The 18,273-nt window shown below is 45.4% G+C and overlaps 1 protein-coding gene across 1 annotated transcript in view; it reads left to right on the top strand.

Annotated features, from left to right (window-relative positions):
• Window positions 1-18,273, top strand: part of LOC120024514 (scavenger receptor class A member 5-like) — a 66,786-nt gene that overhangs the window by 18,217 nt on the left and 30,296 nt on the right. The window lies entirely within an intron of this gene.

Raw genomic sequence — 18,273 nt, 5'->3', positions numbered from 1 at the left:
GGACTACCAAAAAATATCTGTCTTTTTTTATTCCTGCCGCAACCATGATGCGAGTTTATGACATAATGGTAATGGCATTTCACTATAAACTGTGCCCTGCTAAAGTCCTCTTGATGTTTTGTTTACATCATTTCTATCTGTAATTTTGCCAAACTACCACAGAATGTTTTTCAACATCCTGTTTTTGGCTCAATGTGACAATGTACTCTATATAGTGTGTGTCAGGGCCTGCCTGGCATATGTCTGACATCTAAGAGATTTAAAAGAGCAGCATTTTAATGTTGAGCAAGCCCAGTTCCATGTGGAGATACTGAACCTCATCCATCTGGGTAAATAGATAATCAGAGAGACACTGCTGAGAGAGAGCATTCAACAGGAAAACCTTTTTGCTCTGTCATGATGGCCTCACAGTCACTTCTATCCAGATGGTTATGTTGATGCATTAGTTGGAAATCCGGTGACTTGATTTAGTTCTCCAGGCTCAACACCAGGTGCAGGGGCACCGGTTAGTCGAGGTAATTGAGGTCATATGTACATGAAGGTAGAGTTAAAGTGATCATGCACAGATAATAAACAGAGAGTAGCAGCAGCGTAAAAGACGGGTCTGGGTAGCCCTTTGATTAGCTGTTCAGGAGTCTTATGGCTTGGGGGTAGAAGCTGTTAAGAAGCCTTTTGGACCTAGACTTGATGCTCCGGTACCGCTTGCCGTGCGGTAGCAAAGAGAACAGTCTTTGACTAGGGTGGCTGGCGTCTTTGACAATTTTTAGGGCCTTCCTCTGACACCGCCTGGAATAGAGGTCCTGGATGATGGGAAGCTTGGCCCCAGTGATGTAGTGGGCCGTACGCACTACCCTCTGTAGTGGCCGAGCAGTTGCCATACCAGGCTGTGATGCAACCAATCAGGATGCTCTCGATGGTGCAGCTGTAAAACCTTTTGAGGATGTGAGAACCCATGCCAAATCTTTTCAGACTCCTGAGGGGGAATAGGCTTTGTCGTGCCCTCTTCACGACTGTCTTAGTGTGTTTGGACCATGATGGTTTGTTGGAGATAAGGACACCAAGGAACTTGAAGCTCTCGACCCGCTACATTACAGCCCATCAATGTGAATGGGGGCGTGTTTGGCCCTCCTTTCCCTGTATTCCACAATCGTCTCCTTTGCCTTGATCATGTTGAGGGAGCGGTTGTTGTCCTGGCACCACACCGCCACACAGGACTTATTTGTAAGTTATTTTGTACATAATGTTTCTGCCACCGTGTCGTATGACTCATCCCATACTGCAGGAAAACGAGTCGAACGGGAAGGATTTATTTCAGACACCCTCATCCCAGTACAAGGCCTTCATCCCCATAATTCGCAGGAGAAACAGACGGAGGTATTGTGGATGAAGATCCGGGGTCCTTGTTAGGATTTGTAGCCAAGAGGGTAATCTACCTTTACCATCGGTCCTATTAGGGAACGTACAATCAATCGATAATAAAATAGACGAACTACGATCAAGTATATCATAGCAACGGGACATTGAAAACTGTCATATCTTATGTTTCACTGAGTCGTGGCTGAACGACGACATGAATAACATTCAGCTGGCGGGTTTTAAGATTTTTCGGCAGGATAAAACAGCGGCCTCTGGTAAAACAAGGGGTGGCGGTCTATGTATATTTGTCAAGCAACAGCTGGTGCACGAAATCTAAGGAAGTCTCAAGGTTTTGCTCGCCTGAGGTAGAGTATCTCATGATAAGCTGTAGACCACACTATTTACCAAGAGTTTTCATCTGTATTTTTAGTAGCTGTCTACATACCACCACAAACCAATGCTGGCACTAAGACGGCACTCAATGAGCAGTATACGGCCATAAGAAAACAGGAAAACGCTCATCCAGAGGCTGCACTCCCAGTGGCCGGGGACTTTTAATGCAGGGAAACTCAAATCCGTTTTACCTAATTTCTACCAGCATGTTAAATGTGCAACCAGAGAGGAAAAAACTCTTGACCACCTTTACTCCACACACAGAGACGTGTACAAATATCTCCCTCGCCCTCCATTTGGCAAATCTGACCATAATTCTGTCCTCCTGATTCCTGCTTGCAAACAAAAACTAAAGCAGGAAACACCAGTGACTCGGTCAATAAGGAAGTGGTCAGATGAAGCAGATGCTAAGCTATAGGACTGTTTTGCTAGCACAGATTGGAATATGTTCCAGGATTCTTCCGATAGCATTGAGGAGTACACCACATCAGTCACTGGCTTCATCAATAAGTGCACCGATGACGTCATCCTCACAGTGACCGTACATACATACCCCAACCAGAACCCATGGATTACAACATCCGCACTGAGCTAAAGTGTAGAGCTGCCGCTTTCAAGGAGCGAGCCTCTAACCCGGAAGCTTATAAGAAATCCCTCTATGCCCTCCGACAAACCTTCAAACAGGCAAACCGTCAATACAGGACTAAGATGGAATCATACTACACCGGCTCCGACACTCGTCAGATGTGGCAGGGCATGCAAACTTTTACAGACTACAAAGGGAAGCACAGCCGGAAGCTTCCCAGTGACACAAGCCTACTAGACAAGCTAAATAACTTCTATGCTCACTTTGAGGCTAGTAACACTGAAGCATGCATGAGATCATCAGCTGTTTCGGACGACTGTGTGATCACACTCTCCGCAGCCGATGTGAGTAAGACCTTTAAACAGGTCAACATTCACAAGGCCACAGGGCCAGATGGATTACCAGGACGTGTGCTCTGAGCATGCGCTGACCAACTGGCAAGTGTCTTCACTGACATTTTCAACCTCTCCTTGTCTGAGTCTGTAATACCAACATGTTTCAAGCAGACCACCATAGTCCCAGTGCACAAGAACACTAAGGTAACCTGCCTAAATGACTACCGACCCGTAGCACTCACGTCTATAGCCATGAAACGCTTTGAAAGGCTGGTCATGGCTCACATCAACACCATTATCCCAGAAACCCTATACCCACTCCAATTTGCATACCACACCAACAGATCCACAGATGATGCAATCTCTATTGAACTCCACACTGCCCTTTCCCACCTGGACAAAAGGAACACCTATGTGAGAATGCTATTCATTGACTACAGCTTAGCGTTCAACACCATAGTGCCCTCAAAACTCATCACTAAGCTAAGGACCTTGGGACTAAACACCTCCCTCTGCAAGTGGATCCTGGACTTCCTGACTGGCCGCCCCCAGGTAGTAAGGGTAGGTAATAACACATCTGCCACGCTGATCCTCAACACAGGGCCCCTTCAGGGTTGCGTGCTCAATCCCCTCCTGTACTCCCTGTACACTCATGACTGCGCGACCAGGCACGACTCCAACACCATCATTCTATTTGCTGATGACACAACAGCGTTAGGCCTGATCACCGACAACGATGAGACAGCCTATAGATAGGATGTCAGACTACCTGACCGTATGGTGCAAGGACAACAACCTCTCCCGCAATGTGATCAAGACAAAATTAGATGATTGTGGACTACAGGAAAAGGAGGACCGAGCACACCCCCATTCTCATCGACAGGGCTATAATGGAGCAAGTTGAGAGCTTCAAGTTCCTTGGCGTCCACATCACCAACAAACCAACATGGTCCAAGCACACCAGGACAGTCGTGAAGCGGGCATGACAAAACCTGTTCCCCCTCAGGAGATTGAAAAGATTTGGCACGGGTCCTCAGATCCTCAAAAGGTTTTACAGCTGCACCATCGAGAGCATCCTGACTGGTTGCATCACAGCCTGGTATGGAAACTGCTCGGCCTCCGACCGCAAGGCACTGCAGAGGTTAGTGCGTACGGCCCAGTACATCACCGGGGCCAAGCTTCCTACCATTCAGGACCTCTATACCAGGCGGTGTCAGAGTAAGGCCCTAAAAATTGTCAAAGAGTCCAGCCACCCTACCAGCCACTGTTCTCTCTGCTACCACACGGCAAGCGGTACCGGAGCATCAAGTCTAGGTTCAAGAGGCTCCTAAATAGCTTCTACCCCCAAGTCATAAGACTCCTGAACAGCTAATCAAATGGCTAACCAGACTATTTGCATTGACCCCCCCCCCCCCCCCCCCCCACCTCTGGAATGCTGCTGCTACTCTCTGTTATATCTATGCATAGTTACTTTAAGAACTCTACCTACATGTACATTTTACCTCAATTACCTGTGTGCCTGTGTGCCCCCGCACATTGACTCTGTACCGGTAACCCCTGTATATAGCCCGCTATTGTTATTTACTGCTGCTCTTTAATCATTTGATTTTCTTATCTCTTACTTTTTGGGGGGTATTTTCTTAAAACTGCATTGTTGGTTAAGGGCTTGTAAGTAAGCATTTCATTGTAAGGTCTACACCTGTTGTATTTGGCGCATGTGACAAATAACATTTGATTTGATTTGATGTACTGTATGCAGGATATGATCTGGTATGGGCACTGGGCGCTGGGGCTTTCTTGGCCAAGTGTGTGGAGTGCAAAAGATCAAGTAAAACTGTAGGTCACAGTTGCAAACCTCTCTCCTTACTCACAACCGCACTGCTGGCCAACATAACCACCAACTGTCAGATTAAATGAAAATCTGTGGTCTGATGCGAACCTTGTAGGGTTTCCATTAACTGTGACCAGCTAGAAAGGCACTACTTAGGAGACATTCAAATCCAGTCAGAGTTCTTGGGGAAATAGTGAGAAGCTGAGCTTAGAATAACCGCAAAAAAAATCACAATGTCTGAAGTTATCTAGGACCATATTTGCATACTTCATATAACAGAGTACAAGATAAAAATTCACACGAATCTAGAACACGTGTCATACCTAGTTTATCCATAGAATAACTTTCTGAGTATGTAATTCAAACCACAAATCGAGCCACTCCTCGGAGCTCAAAGAGAACCTCAATAGTACTGCCACACCCAACTATTGGATTTATGTGCTCATTTGCAATTTATTTCTTATTTTTACGTGTTTATACTTGATATGTGTGAGAAGTGAACTTGCATATGTGCTTCATAAACAGTCCAAAGATGACAAAGATTTTCCGCAAACATGTGTAGCTTGGCAACAGAGTTAAAGCCTTGGCTGGAACCCTCTCTTGTCTCCAAGAGCCCCTTCTTGCCCGGTTTCCTTCCATTCTTCTCTAGAAAAGCCCCTTTAATGAAGTTCTAAGCTGATGTTGAAGTTCTATGCTGACGTTCAGGCTCCTCTGTGCCCAACTCATTACAGACAGGGATTCATCTTTTGGGTTGCCGTTGGAGAAGTCCTGCTCCCTATAGGCTCACTGGGAAGTCCTGAATACATCCCCATTCAGACAGAGAGATAGTTAAACAGTGTCAATTAACATTTGAACCCTAATTGGTCTGGCCCGTTGCTGGACTGTGCACTTTGCAGCTCCTAACTGTTATAATGAGTTGTCCCCATGTGCTGAATTCATTCCACGCAGAGTGCTTTGTCAGCTGTTCTATTGAAGATAACCAGGGGTAAGTGATGAAAGAGCAGATAAGCTTAACTCTTTTTCCATATCTGGACTGGATTTGGTAAATGTTGATAATAACTTCCTTTCAATAAAAAGTTATGTTGGGAAGTGTTGATTGAATCTTATTTTTTCTTTGGCTGCCGGTGGTCCCTTCTAACCAACCGGGACAAAAAACCCTTCATGTCAAGAGGTTTAGAGGAAAGACACTATTCCACTTGACACCATGTCGCAGCCAACTTTCAAGGACCCCAAGTAGTTCACAACAGACAGGTTTTTAAAAACTGTCAAGCGCTATTGCTCAGGCTCTGCCTGCCAAATAACCCAGTGCTGTTATTGATATAACTTTCCACAAATGACTACAGTGATTCTAGAAGTCTGCACACTCAGATATCACAGCAGGCTTACAACATTTTTTTTACTCTTTATTTTATTTCACCTTTATTTAACCAGGTAGGCCAGTTGAGAACAAGTTCCCATTTACAACTGCAACCTGGCCATGATAAAGCAAAGCAGTGAGACAAAAACAACACAGTTACACAAACAAACGTACAGTCAATAACACAAAAGGAAATAAAAAATAGAAAAATCTATGTACAGTGTGTGCAAATGTAGAAGAGTAGGGAGGTAGGCAATAAATATTAAATAATTACAATTTAGCATTAAGTAGAGATACTGGGGTGAAAAAGCGCAATAAGTTAAGTAATAATATGGGGATGAGGTAGTCGGGTGTGCTATTTACAGATTGGCTGTGTACAGGTACAGTGATTGGTAACCTGGTCAGACAGCTGATGCTTAAACTTAGAGAGAGAGATACAAGACTCCAGCTTCAGAGATTTTTGCAATTCGTTCCAGTCATTGGCAGCCAAAGGAAGTGTTGGCTTTGAGGATGACCAGTGCAATATACCTGCTGGAGTGCGTGCTACGGGTGGGTGTTGCTATGGTGACCAGTGAGCTGAGATAAGGCGGTGCTTTACCTAGCAAAGACTTATAGATGACCTGGAGCCAGTGGGGTTGGCGATGGATATGTAGTGAGAGCCAGCCAATGAGAGCATACAGGTCGCAGTAGTGGGTAGTATATGGGGCTTTGGTGATAAAACGGATGACACTGTGATAGACTATATCCAGTTTGCTGAGTAGAGTGTTGGGGACTATTTTGTAAATGACATCGCCGAAGTCAAGGATCGGTAGGTTGGTCAGTTTTACGAGGGTATGTTTGGCGGCATGAGTGAAGGAGGCTTTGTTGCTAAATACATTTTTTTGGATTGGAGATGCTTAATGTGAGTCTGGAAGGAGAGTTTACAGTCTAACTAGACACCTAGGTACACGTATTTGTCCACATATTCTAGGTCAGAACCGTCCAGAGTAGTGATGCTAGTCGGGCGGGCAGCAATCGCTTGATGAGCATGCACTTAGTTTTACTAGCATTTAAAAGAAGTTGGAGGCCACGGAAAGAGTGTTGTATGGCGTTGAAGCTCGTTTGGAGGTTTGTTAACAGTGTCCAAAGAAGGGCCAGATGTATACAGAATGGTGTCGTCTGCGTAGAGGTGGATCAGAGAATCACCAGCAGCAAGAGCGACATCATTGATGTATACAGAGAAAAGAGTCAGCCCGAGAATTGAACCCTGTGGCACCCCCCAGAGACTGCCAGAGGTCCGGACAACAGGCCCTCCGATTTGACACACTGAACTCAATCAGAGAAGTAGTTGGTGAACCAGGCGAGGCAGTCATTTGAGAAGCCAAAGCTATTGAGTCTGCCGATAAGAATGCGGTGATTGACAGAGTCGAAAGCCTTGGCCAGGTCGACGAAGACGGCTGCACAGTAATGTCTTTTATTGATGGCGGTTATGATATCATTTAGGATCTTAAGCGTGGCTGAGGTGCACCCATGACCAGCTCGGAAACCAGATTGTATAGTGGAGAAGGTACGGTTGGATTCGATATGGTCGGTGATATGTTTATTATCTTGGCTTTTGAAGATTTTAGAAGACAGGGCAGGATGGATATCGGTCTATAACAGTTTGGGTCTAGAGTGTCTCCCCCTTTGAAGAGGGGGGTGACCGCGGTAGCTTTCCAATCTTTGGGGATCTCAGACAATGCGAAAGAGAGGTTGAATAGGCTAGTAATAGGGGTTCCAACAATTTTGGCAGATAATTTTAGAAAGAGAGGGTCCAGATTGTCTAGCCCAGCTGATTTGTAGGGATCCAGATTTTACAGTTCTTTCAGAACATCAGCTGTCTGTCTGGATCTAAATGTTTCTCTAAAGAGGTAATTAGGCACAACAGATTCAGAGGCCTCATGTTGGACTGTGTTTGGGCTGTGTTTGTGTCTTGGCTGGGCATAAGGTTGTTCAGCCACAGAGCTAATACTTCTGGGAAAACACACAATGCATAATGACTGCCGTCAGGTGTTTGCATAGTTGTTACTTTCAAACAGTGGTTGAGGAGATGATTACATGGCAAAAACAAATTAAACAAACGATTGCAGAACAAAAACAGAAAGTACCTATTGAGGAAACTGAATGGATTGCTTGTCTCATGTCCAAGCCCCAGGGGACAGATAGATAGTAAAATTCCTCTGTCTAATTACTTGGTTTACTCATGGTTCAAAGTTGTACACTTGTGGTACAGGCGGTAGGTAGCCTAGAGGTTAAGAGTGTTGGGCCAGTAACCGAAAGGTTGCTGGTTTGAATCCCTGAGCCGACTGGGTAAAAAAATCGATTGATGTTCCCTTGTGTAAAGCACTTAACCCTAATTGCTCCTGTAAGTCGCTCTGGATAAGATTGTCTGCTAAATGACTAAAATGTAATAAAGCTCTAGTGTTGACAGACCATGACCTAGAATATGCCTTCACCCTCTGAAGTTCAACATTAGTAGTACATAGATGGAAGATGTATATAAGTTTCAAAAAATTAAGGGAGAATACTTTAATTTAAGTTTCCCTATACTAGGCACAGGAAATGTTCAATTACCATAGTGAAAGCTGTCGGCGAGAGAACAGGTGCTTTCTACCTCAGGGGCTTTAGCTAAAAGCCACCTGCGGTCCGAGATTGCATCACTTCAACCAGCCAATCCCCCTCTCAGCAGGAGCTGCGTTTTGATTCCCTTTCACAAACAGCCTGGGTACTACTTCTGACTTCATGTGCATTCCAGCAGCTAGGTTTCAGCTGGCTGGTTGAAATTACATTCCACGCATCCCGCGCTACAGCCAGGTCTGGTCTGGTCTGGCCTGCTCATTGTCCAGCAGACACTCCCTCCGTAGCCACTCCTGGATCACCTTGTCCAGATAGAGTGGGTAACTTCCTGTCTGGGGCACTGACTGATCTACAGTATATGACCCACAGCAGCTTAGAGCGCAGACTGTACTAACGGCCCTCCACTCCCCAATTATGCAATCAATCCCAAAGTATTGGGGAGGTATTTGTCTGAGCAGCGGATGAAGGTCGTTCTGGGAACAGGAAATTAAAGTAGAGCCTTTGTCTTGTCCAGACGATATGTGAAATGATTGTCTTGTCAAGAATAATGGCTGATTTTTGCTGATGTTAAACAAAACAGATTTAACCTCCCTTTATTTTATTCTCATTCCACCTGGAATTTCGAGGTCTCTCTATGGTTTTCAAATGGCTCTGGTTGCTCGGACAGATGAGATTCCTCCCTTCAGAGGAACTGAAGCAGATGTACACTGGTGTACCTGACTCTCTGTTTGGGTTATTACATTCTGGTGTTGCCATCATAACATGGAACTACTTGATGTGTATCCACCACAAATAGAACTCACACCGTGGGGATAAATGGAAAACTGAAAGCGCAGGAGACATCAGGCAGCTGCTTTTGATTTGTCCTCATGTCAACTGCTCAATCTCAGGGCAATTCATATTATTCTGTATGTAAATCTGTGATATTCCATTTATTATGATATGAATGGAATAGCGGTCGTACAATATAATACGAAATATTATATAGCTAGCACATAACGTTCTGAGAACCATATATTTCTTAGGAGGGATTTTCAGTACTTCAGAATAACATTTCCTACAGATTTCCTCGTGGTTCTATTTAACCTCTCTGGTACAAGTGGGACGCTAGCGTCCCACCTCGAGAACAGTCAGTGAAATTGCAGGGCGCCAAATTCAAACAGAAATCCCATAATTAAAATTCCTCAAACTTACAAGTAATATACACCATTTTTAAGATACACTTTCTTGTAAATCCAACCACATTGTCCGATTTATAAATAGGTTTTACGGCGAAAGCACACCAAACGATTATGTTAGGTCAGCGCCTAGTCACAGAAAACCATACAGCCATTTTCCAGCCAAGGAGAGGGCTCACAAAAGTCAGAAATAGCGATTAAATTAATCACTAACCTTTGATGATCTTCATCAGATGGCACTCACAGGACTTCATGTTACACAATAAATGTGTGTTTTGTTCGATAAAGTTCATCTTTATGTCCAAAAACCTCATTTGAAATTGGTGTGTTATGTTCAGAAATGCATCGTCTCAAACAAACATCCGGTGAAAGTGCAGAGAGCCACATCAAATTACAAAAATACTCATCATAAACATTGATAAAAGATACAAGTGTTAAAAATACGAATAAAGATAAACTTCTCCTCAATGCAACCACTGTGTCAGATTTCAAAAAGGCTTTACGGCGAAAGCACACTTTGCGATTATGTTAGGTCAGTGCCTAGCCAAGGAAAACCATACAGCCATTTTCCAACCAAGGAAAGGTGTCACAAAAGTCAGAAATAGCATTAAAATGAATCACTTACCTTTGATGATCTTCATCTGGTGGCACTCCCAGGTGTCCATGTTAGACAATAATTGTTTGTTTTGGTCGATAATGTCCCTCTTTATGACCCAAAAACCTCCTTTTTGTTCGCGCGTTTAGTCCAGTAATCCGAATGCACAAGGCGCACCTAAGTCCAGGTGAAAAGTTTTTAAAAAGTACAATAAAAGTTCGTAGAAACATGTCAAACGATGTTTAAAATCAATCCTCAGGTTGTTTTGTCATAAATAATCAATAATATTTCAACCGGACAAAAGCTTCGTCAATAGAAAAGGATAAACAAGAAAGGCGCGTTCCTGATCACGTGCAGGACTCATGTCTGGAAATGTCCACTGTCCTCTCATTGAAAGTGTTGTATCTCCCTCATTTTTCAGAGTAAAAGCCTGAAACAATGCCTAAAGACTGGACACATGTAGAGGAAGGCATAGATATCGCGAACTGGGTCCTAAGTCTTTGTATGGTGGATAGGCTTTCAATGTAAAAACAGCCTTTCAAAATAATAGTACTTCCTGGTTGGATTTTCCTCAGGTTTTCGTCTGCCATATCAGTTCTGTTATACTCACAGTGTCATGTTCGTTGATGGAAGAATTAGACCAAAGTGCAGCGTGGTAGGCGTACATCTTTCTTTTATTAAATGACACCGAAAAAACAACAAAATACAAAACGAACGTAAAGCTACATGCAGTGCAGAAAGCAACTACACACAAACAAGATCCCACAAACTAAAGGTAGAAAAAAGGCTGCCTAAGTATGATCCCCAATCAGAGACAACGATAGACAGCTGCCTCTGATTGGGAACCATACCCGGCCAACAAAGAAATAGAAAAACTAGAATGCCCACCCAAATCACACCCTGACATCACCAAATAGAGAAATAAAAAGTCTCTCTAAGGTCAGGGCGTGACACACAGACATTATTTTAACAGTTTTGGAAACTTTAGAGTGTTTTCTATCCAAATCTACTAATTATATGCATATCCTAGCTTCTGGGCCTGAGTAGCAGGCAGTTTAATTTGGGCACGCTTTTCATCCAAAAATACGAATGCTGCCCCCTACCCTAGGGAAGTTAAAGTAATGTTCCGTTCAGAACGTTCAGAGAACTTTAAGAAACAATGTTCTTCTGTGGGAATTTCTGTACTTCAGCATAACGTTTTCTGCAGGTTTCCTCATGGTCTATTTCATGTCCTGAGGCATTTTCTGAGATGGCCATGGAAATTACCTGGCAGTGTGGTGCCAGGACAACAACCTCTCCCTCAATGTGAGCAAGACAAAGGAGCTGATTGTGGACTACAAGAAAAGGAGCGCCGAACAGGCCCCCATTAACATCGACGGGGCTGTAGTGGAGCTGGTCGAGAGTTTCAAGTTCCTTGGTGTCCACATCACCAACGAACTATCATGGTCCAAATACACCAAGACAGTTGTGAAGAGAGCAAGGCAACATCTTATCCCCCTCGGGAGACTGAAAAGATTTGGCATGAGTCCCCAGATCCTCAAAAAGTTATACATTTTTCCAACAATTGTTTACAGACAGATTACTTCACTTATAATTCACTGTATCACAATTCCAGTGGGTCAGAAGTAGAGGTCGACCGATTATGATTTTTCAACGCCGATACCAATTATTGGAGGACCAAATACCGATTAATCGCCTGATTTTTAAATATATATTTGTAATAATGACAATTACAACAATACTGAATGAACACTTATTTTAACTTACTATAATACATCAATACAATCAATTTTGTCTCAAATAAATAATGAAACATGTTCAATTTGATTTAAATAAAGTGTTGGAGAAGAAAGTAATAGTGCAATATGTGCCATGTAAAAAAGCTAACGTTTAAGTTCCTTGAAGACATGAGTCTTCAATATTCCCAGGTAAGAAGTTTTAGGTTGTAGTTATTGTAGGACTATTTCTCTCTATACCATTTGTGTTTCATATAACTTTGACTATTGGATATTCTAATAGGTACTTTAGTATTGCCAGCCTAATCTCGGGAGTTGATAGGCTTGAAGTCATAAACAGCACAATGCTTCAAGCACAGCGAAGAGCTGCTGACAAATGCAGGAAAGTGCTGTTTGAATGAATGCTTACGAGCCTGCTGCTGCCTACCACCGCTCAGTCAGACTGCTCTATCAAATCATAGACTTAATTATAATATAATAACACAAAGAAATACGAGCCTTAGGTCATTAATATGGTCAAATCCGGAAACTATCATTTCGAAAACAAAACATTTATTCTTTCAGTGAAATACGGAACCGTTCCGTATTTTATCTAACGGGTGGCATCCCTAAGTCTAAATATTGCTGTTACATTGCACAACCTTCAATGTTATGTCATAATTATGTACAATTCTGGCAAATTAATTACGGTCTTCACACAGTTCGCAACGAGCCAGGCGGCCCAAACTGCTGCATATACCATGACTCTGCTTGCACAGAACGCAAGACAAGTGACACAAATTCATGTTAGCAGGCAATATTAACTAAATAGGTTAATACATATACTTGTGTATTGATTGTATGAAAGGCATTGATGTTTATGGTTAGGTACACATTGGTGCAACGATAGTGCTTTTTTCGCGAATGCACTTGTTAAATACTGGGGACCGTCGTTGGATTGAGAACCATACCCGGCCAAAACATAGAAACAGAAAACATAGAAATAAAGAAACTAGAATGCCCACCCTGGTCACACCCTGGCCTAACCAAAATAGAGAATAAAAGCCTCTCTATGGCCAGGGCGTGACAGTACCTCCCCCCAAAGGTGCGGACTCCGGCCGCAAAACCTGACTATAGGGGAGGGTCCGGGTGGGCATCTACTTCGGTGGCGGCTCCGGTGCGGGACGTCGACCCCGCTCCACCTCTGGCTCCCCCCACTTTGGTGGCGCCTCTGGACTGGGGACCCTCGCTGCAGGCCCCGGACTGGGGACCCTCGCTGCAGGCCCCGGACTGGGGACCCTCGCTGCAGGCCCCGGACTGGGGACCCTCGCTGCAGGCCCCGGACTGGGCACCCTCGCTGCAGGCCCCGGACTGGGGACCCTCGCTGCAGGCCCCGGACTGGGGACCCTCGTTGCAGGCCCCGGACTGGGGACTCTCGTTGCAGGCCCTGGACTGGAGACCGTCGCTGGAGGCTCCGGACCGGGGACCGTCGCTGGAGGCTCCGGACCGGGGACCGTCGCTGGAGGCTCCGGACCGGGGACCGTCGTTGGAGGCTCCGGACCGGAGACCGTCGCTGGAGGCTCCGGACCGTGGATCAATGCTGGAGGATTCGTGCCATGGATCAATGCTGGAGGCTTCGTGCCATGGATCCTCACTGCAGACTCCGGGCCATGGATCATCACTGGAGGCTTCGTGCCATGGATCATCACTGGAGGCTTCGTGCCATGGATCATCACTGGAGGCTTCGTGCCATGGATCATCACTGGAGTGAGGAGACGTATAGGCAGCCTGGTCCATGGAGCTGCCACAGGGCTTATCAGGCTGGGGAGACATACAGGAGGCCTGGTTCTGGGAGCAGGCACAGGACTCACCAGGCTGGGGAGACATACAGGAGTCCTGGTTCTGGGAGCAGGCACAGGACTCACCAGGCTGAGGAGACATACTGGAGGCTTGGTTCTTGGAGTAGGCACCAGATACACTGGGCCGTGGAGGCGCACTGGAGGTCTCGAGCGTAGAGTCTGCCCGGCAAGTGCGGGGCGCTGGCACAGGACGCACTGGGCTGTGCAGACGCACCGAAGACGCAGTGCGCAGAGCCGGCGCAGGAAATCCTGGGCCGTAGATACGCACTGGCGGCCAGATGCGCTGAGCCGGCACCATCCGTCCTGGCTGGATGCCCACTCTAGCCCGGCCAATGCGGGGAGCTGGAATGTAGCGCACCGGGCTGTGAACGCGCACTGGAGACACCATGCGCTCCACCGCATAACACGGTGCGTGACCAGTACCACGCTCCCTACGTTAAGCACAAGGAGTTGGCTCAGGTCTCCAACCTGACTCAGCCAATCTCCTCGTGTGCCCCCCAAAAAACATTTTTGGGAGTGGCCTCCCGGTCTTTCGTACCAGCCATGACCCTGTGTAAACCTGGGCCCTTTTTCCTGCTGCCTCCGCCTTCCTTGCTGCTTCCATCTGCTCCCACGGCAGGCGATCCTTTCCCACCAGGATCTCCTCCCACGTCCAGGATCCTTTCCCATTCAGGATGCCCTCCCATGTCCAGTCCTCCTTACCACGCTGTTTGGTCCGTTTGTGGTGGGTAGTTCTGTCACGATCGACGTCAGGGTGGAAATGACCGGACCAAGGTGCAGCGTGGTGAGCGTACATTTCCTTTTATTTTGAATGTCGCCAACAAAAACAAGAAACAACAAAAACGAACGTGAAGCTGACTAGGGCTATACAGGCTACTAACACAGACAACTACCCACAACTAAGATGGAAAAACAGGCTGCCTAAGTATGATTCCCAATCAGAGACAACGATAGACAGCTGTCCCTGATTGAGAACCATACCCGGCCAAAACATAGAAACAGAAAATATAGAAATAAAGAAACTAGAATGCCCACCCTAGTCACACCCTGGCCTAAACAAAATAGAGAATAAAAGCCTCTCTATGGCCAGGGCGTGACAACAAGTTAACGCACCGTTTTATATGTGCGTGACTCCGAGAGCCGAACACAAACTGAAATGTGTTCCAGGCTCGTCACAGTCTACACACTCTGATGTGCTGAAAACAAGAGTGACTTGACACCCTGTGACAGCGCTCACTGCTGCTAGCCGTATTAACAGAAAGACATGATGGCAATGACTCAGTGCTTTTTAAATTTGCAACTCTAATAGTCCTCTCCGTGTGTCTTCTTGACCATGGCACTTTGGAGTGGACGCAGACTGAGTCAGCCCAGCGAGCCACCCTGTAAATGTCATGTCAGTATGTACTCCCCATGGCTCACATTGTTGTTTGAATTGGCAGAGCCTGGGTGAACCTGTATATTTTCTTTGGCTGTCGCTCAGAGCCCTATAAGAATCTGAGATCCCTTTGATTTGTGCGTGGGCTGCTTCTTGGCCAGTCTGTGACACTGTGGATGAAAGAGCCGAGCTGGTCTGAGCAGGATCCAGGATGGACGTCTCTCTGCCCTCCACTCCCAGAGACAATGGTCCTATTGTGGGGTGGGTGTGATGGCTGAGCCCTGGGGCTGGGTGGGCCTCCTGAACCCAGCATGGGAGTGGAGGCCTGGGTGATAACGTAGTGGCACAGGATGCTACTGGGCTCTGGCCTGGTGTCTACTCAAACAGTCTGACACTGTGTCCTCATCAGGAAAGAAGAAGGCTGTTGTGGACCTACTGAGTGTCCCTGCCAAGGCATGGCTAGACCAGACCAGAGCTGGGTGGACAAAGTGTTTGATTCTCCCCAGAGAGGCCTCTAGTGATGTCAAAAATAGCCAGGCCTATGAATGGGATTGGAACTAATCTGTGGGTCCTTCACTGGTTAGAGAGTACTTTCTAATATGCAGGACAGAGACGATGATGGAGAAAGAGTTTCTCTGAGTTCGTAATGATTTCATCAGGCCGACAATCATGTGTAAATCTGCTTCTTGTTAGCTAGACACTGTCAAAAACATACTCACATTCCAGTTATTTCAATAAATGACTCATATAGGATAAAATTATGTTGACTCAATCTGAATGTGATACTGTATATAGTTTGCTTCATTAATGACCCAGAACCAGTCAGAGACAAATCAGCCGAATGTGAGGAGTGGGAGACTGTCAGGGCTGATTGGGCTTTACAAAGGCACGGTCTGTCTGCAGCACAAAGACTCTTAGCACCTGTCCTGCTCTGCCCTGCCCTGCCCTGCACAGTGTCTGTCCCTGCACAGTGTCTGTCCCTGTTAGGGGGATGCTCTAAAAAGCATGCCTCTAAATCCTAACCATACTTCTTTTACCTGGTCGTCTTATGAGGTTCCCTTTATCTTAATCAATGACATATTCTTTGACAGATGCCTGCAAATATTTGTGTCCTGCCTCTGAACACATTCAGAGAGAGATGAGAGAAATTGATGTACAAAACTATTTGCTTGTATTTTGTAATGGTTGTCTTGCCTGTGTGTATGTGGTACCCACGGAGAATTATCCCACTATGAATGTATATCACGTCCTCAGGGTATTTCTTATAAAAAGCTGATTGACAAATACAGCCGAGGAATGCACTACAAATGATAATATTGGCAGTTTAATGATTCAATGACATTTACTTCATCCATGAGAAGATTTCAGCTGCAGGAATGTAAACAGTTGTCCAGCTTCACAGAGCTTCAACAGCCACAGCAATCACTCAAACAGCTTGTTCTCCACTGGCATGCAGCAGACACACATAACTCAACATAACACAAGAAGCAACGTATCACTCGTCCTTGTGAACAATGCTTTGTAGAATATACTGTAGTTCAAACATCTAACTTTAACTTTAGATATAGGATGGCTCCATAAGCGTGTTCTGATGTTGCAGTATGTAGAGTGTGGTCTAACAGTAACTGGTGTAGTATGTGAATTGGATTTATGCCATAAACTCAGCAATAAAAGAAATGTCCTCTCACTGTCAACTGCGTTATTTTCAGCAAACTTAACATGTGTAAATATTTGTATGAACATAACAAGATTCAACAACTGAGACATAAACTGAACAAGTTCCACAGACATGTGACTAACAGAAATTGAATAATGTGTCCCTGAACAAAGGGGGGGTCAAAATCAAAAGTAACAGTCAGTATCTGGTGTGGCCACCAGCTGTATTAAGTACTGCAGTGCATCTCCTCCTCATGAACTGCACCAGATTTGCCGGTTCTTTCTGTGAGATGTTACTCCACTCTTCCACCAAGGCACCTGCAAGTTCCCGGACATTTCTGGGGGGAATAGCCCTAGCCCTCACCCTCCGATCCAACAGGTCCCAGACGTGCTCAATGGGATTGAGATCCGGGCTCTTCGCTGGCCATGGCAGAACACTGACATTCCTGTCTTGCAGGAAATCACGCACAGAACGAGCAGTATGGCTGGTGGCATTGTCATGCTGGAGGGTCATGTCAGGATGAGCCTGCAGGAAGGGTACCACATGAGGGAGGAGGATGTCTTCCCTGTAACGCACAGCGTTGAGATTGCCTGCAATCACAGACCACGTGCAACCATGCCAGCCCAGGACCTCCATCTCAGGGAAGCTCATCTGTGTGGTCATCGTCCTCACCAGGGTCTTTGACCTGACTGCAGTTCAGCGTCGTAACCAACTTCAGTGGGCAAATGCTCACCTACGATGTCCAATGGTATGCTGGAGAAGTGTGTTATTCACGGATGAATCCCAGTTTCAACTGTAACGGGTAGATGGCAGACAGCGTTTATGGCACGATAATGCACAGCCCCATGTCGCAAGGATCTGTACACAATTCCTGGAAGCTGAAAATGTCCCAGTTCTTCCATGGCCTGGATACTCACCAGACATGTCACCGATTGAGCATGTTTGGGATGCACTGGATCGACGTGTATGACAGCTTGTTCCAGTTCCTTATTTCCTTATATGAACTGTAACTCAGTAAAATCTCAGAAATTGTTGCATATTGCGTTTATATTTTTGTTCAGTGTATATATGCAGTATATATACATGTATATATTAATACCATTTTGTTGTTGCTGTTGCTCTGTAATACTGCTACCCATCTATCAATTTTATGAAGTTGGCTTTAGCTAGCCCAGATAGGTTAAAATCTCCCAACCTCATAACTAGCTACCAAGAAGCCATTTCAGGTTATCAATCAAGTTAGAGTAGCTAGCTTGTCTATCTAGCTTAGCTGACATGCCTACTGCCAAGGTTGGTAGATTTTAGAAAAGCAAGCAATAACTTCATGTAGCCTACTGAATAAGACTCACATTCCTTTCAATCTTTTACTGAGATTTTAGCAGAGATGCAGAGAAGCATATATTGTTTCTTTAAAAAAAGAATCACCAGTCAGGAGGATATA

This window comes from Salvelinus namaycush, chromosome 29, assembly GCF_016432855.1.
Source record: "Salvelinus namaycush isolate Seneca chromosome 29, SaNama_1.0, whole genome shotgun sequence".
Classification (NCBI taxonomy): Eukaryota; Metazoa; Chordata; class Actinopteri; order Salmoniformes; family Salmonidae; genus Salvelinus; species Salvelinus namaycush.
Note: the sequence above shows the minus strand (reverse complement) of the source record. Positions and strands in the feature narration are given on the sequence as shown.